This window comes from Bos taurus, chromosome 21 (assembly GCF_002263795.3).
Source record: "Bos taurus isolate L1 Dominette 01449 registration number 42190680 breed Hereford chromosome 21, ARS-UCD2.0, whole genome shotgun sequence".
In the NCBI taxonomy this organism is placed as follows: domain Eukaryota; kingdom Metazoa; phylum Chordata; class Mammalia; order Artiodactyla; family Bovidae; genus Bos; species Bos taurus.
The window spans coordinates 46079995-46085994 of NC_037348.1; the positions used below are offsets into that span (position 1 = coordinate 46079995).

General features: G+C 40.0%; 1 protein-coding gene across 1 annotated transcript in view; it reads left to right on the forward strand.

Annotated features, from left to right (window-relative positions):
• Window positions 1-5422, forward strand: part of BRMS1L (BRMS1 like transcriptional repressor) — a 71158-nt gene extending 65736 nt beyond the window's left edge. The window contains exon 10 of the mRNA XM_015459278.3: window positions 1-5422. This exon is cut by the window's left edge and continues 23205 nt beyond it. The gene's annotated coding sequence lies outside the window, so the exon portion shown is untranslated.
• Window positions 5423-6000: the final 578 nt, after the last annotated feature.

Sequence of the window (6000 nt, forward strand, 5' to 3'; positions counted from 1 at the left end):
ACCAGGGAAAAATATAAAGTTAGAAGCAAGTACATCCTGGGATTTCCCTGGGGGTCCAGTGGTTAGGACTCTGTGCTTCCAATGCAGGGGACGTAGGTTTGACCCCTGGTCGGGAACTAAGATCCCACATGCCACAGGGTGAGCCCAAAAGTGTATATAAATAAAGAAGCATAGATATCTGACATGTATATTTATTCCTGAAATATTAATAAATCGTCATAGTATAAAATTTCCAAAATAGTCATTTTTAATATGGCAGTTATTCTCAATAGTTATACATAACTAGTTTATTTCATTTTCAAATAGTGTTTTGATTTATTTGTAATACTTGAAAAAATAGTAAAAAAAGTCTTTTTTAATATTTTCATTATAGAATATATCTAACTTAGTGAGACACCTATAACATTATCCCTTACAGAGAGCCACTAATTATGCTCTGTGTGTGTGTGTGTGTGTGTGTGTGTGTATTGTTTTTAAGGACATTATTTTTAAAGATCTATCAGTGTCATTCAAAAAGAAAGTCTTTTAACTGTAGATTCAGTGTAAGTTAGAGCTATTTTTAGCTTATGTGCTTGAATTCCATTTTTCAGATGGAGAGCATAATAGTAAATATAAATATGACTCCCTATTTGTGATCCCCAGCTTAAAATGTAGTTATTACAAAGTAAGTCTCCATCAGTAATTATTTGTAATTATTGACTCTAGTGGAGAAGGCAATGGCAACCCCCTCCAGTACTGTTGCCTGGAAAATCCCATGGATGGAGGAGCCTTAGTAGGCTGCAGTCTGTGGGGTCGCTAAGAGTCAGGCACGACTGAGTGACTTCACTTTCACTTTTCACTTTCATGCATTGGAGAAGGAAATGGCAACCCACTCCAGTATTCTTGCCTGGAGAATCCCAGGGACAGAGGAGCCTAGTGGGCTGCTGTCTATGGGGTCGCACAGAGTCAGACAGGACTGAAGCGACTTAGCAGTAGCAGCAGCAGTGGTGATTAATACTGGCTGTCAGCAGAGGGCGCTTTGAGGTTTTCCCTAGTAGAATCCCAAGACACTGGCAGCCTGAGTCTAGACTGTTTGCACATTGTCTTAGTAAGAGTAAAGACATTTGTAACATTTCTTCATTTTCTGTCTCAATTTAAAAACTCCCAGACTGTCTGGCAAGGGATAAGAAGAGCTTCAAAAAAAAAAAAAAAAGCCAGCTGCAGTCCCAGCTGATAGCACAAACAGGTGCGTGATGGTCCTGTGTGGTGAAATCTGATGGGTGTGGAAACTCCCTGAATTCTTTCTCCCAGCCCCTTTCAAACTCTGTCATCGCTGTCAGTAGCTCTTCCGTAAAGATCAAAATAGCAGCCAGAAATGAAAGCCTGTGGTTCTAAAACAGTCTAATTTAGTCCGTAAGAAAGTAAACACCGAATGGAAAAGGGGAAGCCTGAGGGGGAACCAGTGCCTAGGTAACCTTCTGGATGACCTAGGGCAGTGGCTTCCTTTCTGACAGGGACACTTGTCCTAACACACATGTATGCGCACATACCTACCACTCACACACACCTAAAACAAGAGTATCTTGAAACAACATTTACTCTTATAATGTATGAAGGAGGGATCTACATTTCTAAATACTAAGGTGAAATATAGGGGAAAAACAGGATTTTTTTCAAGGAACCTGACACACTTGACTTGAAAGTGTGTTTGGCAGAAACAAAAGGCCAATAAGCACCTCAAACACTTCCAAGGAAGAATAAAAAGGGGATATGGTCTTACCAGATACTAGAATTTTAATAAAGATTTTGTAGTTAAACACTGAGGTATTGCAAGACTGGATGCTGAGATCAGTGGAAGAGAACAGAGGAGGAGGAGCACACTCGGCCCACTGGATGTCTGTGGATGCTTGATACACAAGAGAGGGGGAACTTCAGAGCCGTGGGCAAAGAGTGGACTTTCCATACTGGTTGTGGAAAAATAGTTACCCCTATAGGAAAATATGGAAGCTGGACTTCTACCTTAATACAAAAATTTCAGATGGAGAATTCTGGAGAGAGGGTGATGACAGCAGCATGGTTTTTCAGTCTCTTTTATTTTTCACATAAAAGCAGTCCGAGAAACCAGATAGCAGAACCCAAAGTTCATGGATTCCATTTATGGAATGGAGAAGTTTTCCTACAGACCCTGAACTATAGGTGGATGGGGCTAACCCACCATGAGCCACAAAACACAAACAGCATCTGTGTAGGAGGAAGAGGGAAGCAACAGGGAAGAGGAGACCCGTAAAGTAACCGACAGGCGTTCACTGGAAAGCAACATGGGCTACTTAGAGAAGAGCGGCTGACACTTGCAGAGGCTTTGCTCTCTCCACTAGCAAGGGCCTTGAAGGAAGATGGACTGACGGTGTGGAGAAACCCAGCCCCATGAACCTTCCAAATGGTCAGGGATCCACACTGAGGAGAAACTTCTGGGAATATAATCAAAGTTGACCAAGATAGAGACAATAGAGACTAAAGAGAGAGAGAAGGTACAGACTGAAGTTGTGTGTGGTAACAGAAACAAAAAGAGTTCAGAAGATAAGCCACCATGTTTTTAAGCATCACATAGAAACAACTCAAGAGGAAACTCTAATATTGGAGAAGGTGTCCTGTGCCTTGCTTACTCTAGCTGCCCAGGAAAACCATTTTCATATTAAAAGAAAGTATCAAATTCAAATCCCATACAAACTTGGTATAAGAAAAAGATAGTAAGAAGTAGAATAACATCCCTATGCTGAAAGACATGTCTACAAGTCAGATCAGAACAGTGATCTACTATTACAAAACCACTCACAGATAATTAAAAGAACGTTACGAGACGTGAAAGAACAAAATATTTCACAATTAGAAAAACTCAGAAATGAGGTGACAGAACTCAGCAAACAGTAAAAAATAAAAAAAAATCATTTCAAAAGGGAAAAAGAAACTAAAAGGAGCACAAGAGTGAAGAAACCCAATACATGTTCCTTAAAAGAAACAGAAGGTGAAAAGAGGAAAATTAAAAAGTCAACAAAGTAGGAGTTGAAAGGGATTCACGAAGAAATGACAAATATTGAAGACAAAGAAGATTGATTACATGGATTATGATATCCCAGAAGAAGAAAGCCTAAGTGAAAGCATAGTTCAGTTCAGTTCAGTCACTCAGTCGTGTCCGACTCTTTGAGACCCCATGAATCGCAGCACGCCAGACCTCCCTGTCCATCACCATCCCCGGAGTTCACTCAGACTCACGTCCATCAAGTCAGTGATGCCATCCAGCCATCTCATCCTCTGTTGTCCCCTTCTCCTCCTGCCCCCAATCCCTCCCAGCATTAGAGTCTTTTCCAGTGAGTCAACTATTCATGTGACGTGGCCAAACTACTGGAGTTTCAGCTTTAGCATCATTCCTTCCAAAGAAATCTCAGGGCTGATCTCCTTCAGAATGGACTAGTTGGATCTCCTTGCAGTCCAAGGGACTCTCAAGAGTATTCTCCAACACCACAGTTCAAAAGCATCAATTCTTCGGTGCTCAGCCTTCTTCACAGTCCAACTCTCACATCCATACATGACCACAGGAAAAACCATAGCCTTGACTAGACGGACCTTTGTTGGCAAAGTAATGTCTCTGCTTTTGAATATGCTATCTAGATTGGTCATAACTTTCCTTCCAAGGAGTATGCGTCTTTTGATTTCATGGCTGCAATCACCATCTGCAGTGATTTTGAAGCCCAAAAAATAAAGTCTGACACTGTTTCCACTGTTTCCCCATCCATTTGCCATGAAGTGATGGGACCAGATGCCATGATCTTAGTTTTCTGAATGTTGAGCTTGAAGCCAACTTTTTCACTCTCCTCTTTCACTTTCATCAAGAGGCTTCTTAGTTCCTCTTCACTTTCTGCCATAAGGGTGGTGTCATCTGCATATCTGAGGTTATTGGTATTTCTCCTGGCAATCTTGATTCCAGCTTGTGCTTCATCCAGCCCAGCGTTTTTCATGATGTACCCCATATATAAGTTAAATAAGCAGGGTGACAATATACAGCCTTGACGTACTCCTTTTCCTATTTGGAACCAGTCTGTTGTTCCATGTCCAGTTCTAATTGTTGCTTCCTGACCTGCATCCAGGTTTCTCAAGAGGCAGATCAGGTGGTCTGGTATTCCCATCTCTTTCAGGATTTTCCACAGTTGATTGTGATCCACACAGTCAAAGGCTTTGGCATAGTCAATAAAGCAGAAATAGATGTTTTTCTGGAACTCTCTTACTTTTTCGATGATCCAGCGGATGTTGGCAATTTGATCTCTGGTTCCTCTGCCTTTTCTAAAACCAGCTTGAACATCTGGAAGTTCACGGTTCACGTATTGCTGAAGCCTGGCTTGGAGAATTTTGAGCATTACTTTTCTAGTGTATGAGATGAGTGCTGTTATGCAGTAGTTTGAGCATTCTTTGGGATTGCCTTCTTTTGGGATTGGAATGAAAACTGACCTTTTCCAGTCCTGTGGCCGCTGCTAACTTTTCCAAATTTGCTGGCATATTGAGTGCAGCACTTTCACAGCATCATCTTTCAGGATTTGAAATAGCTCCACTGGAATTCCATCACCTCCACTAGCTTTGTTTGTAGTGATGCTTTCTAAGGCCCACTTGACTTCACATTCCAGTATATCTGGCTCTAGATGTGATGACACCATTGTGATTATCTTGGTCGTGAAGATCTTTTTTGCACAGTATAGAGCAACTTTAAAAATGTAATTACAAAAAACTTTTCTGAGATGAAAAAAGGATTTGAATTTTATGTTGAAAGTATAACTGAGAATATTGAATCAGAAGAAACAGTAATGGCATATTCTAGTAAAATTGCTAAATTTTGAGGAAAAATATTTGGAGGTTATCTAAAAAGAATGCATATGACAAATAGAAAACTTGATTATCACTGGATTTTTCAGTGGAATGCTTTATCCCAGAAGAGAATTGAGAAACATATTTAAGATACTCAGGGAAAGAAAGTGTGAGGCAGAGATTTTATATTCAGCACACTTGACTTTAAGAAATAAAAGGCGCAAATTGTCAGCAAGCAAGCACTCAGGGAACAATACCGATGTACTTGGAGGTACTGCAGGCCTGGTTCCAGACCAATGCAATAAAGCAAATATAACAATAAAGTGACCGCATAAATTTTTTGGTTTCCTGGTGTGTATAAAAGTTATATTTTCACTATACTTTAGTCTATTAAGTGTACACTAGCATTATGTCTAAAAGAACAATGTACTTACCTTAAATAAAATAATGCTGTTGGGAAAATGGTGCCAGTAGAATTGCTTGAAGGGGGTTTGCTGCAAACTCAATTTTTTTGGCCCTACTGCATGGCTTGTGGGATCTCAGGTCTCTGACCAGGGATCGAACCCAGGCCATGGCAGTGAAAACACCAAAAGTTAACTACTACCACCAGGGAAGTCACCCATCAATATTTTAAAAACTCAATATCTACAAAGTGCAGTAAAGTGAAGTGCGATAAAATGAGGTATGCCTGTATTCCAGTGAACACTGCCTAAACAAACTATAAGAGAATGAGCTTCAGACAACCAAAATGACTAGAGAGATGTCAAAATACAGGTATTAAATATATGGTTAACTGTATAACTAAGACTGGGGGTTAAGAGTTGTGTTATACAATGGAATATTAATAAGCCATAAAAAGAAACACATTTGAGTCAGTTCTGATGAGGTGGATGAACCTAGAACCTATTATACAGAGTGAAGTGAGTCAGAAAGAGAAAGATAAATACCATATTCTAATGTATATATACGGAATCTAGAAAAATGGTACTGAAGAATTTATTTACAGGGCAGCAATGGAGAAATAGACATAGAAAATAGACCTATGGGCATGAGGAGAGAGTGAAATATATGAAAAGAGCAACATGGAAACTTACATTGCTATGTGTAAAATAGATAGCCGATGGGAATTTGCTGTATGGCTCAGGAAACTCAAATAGGGGCTCTATCAAT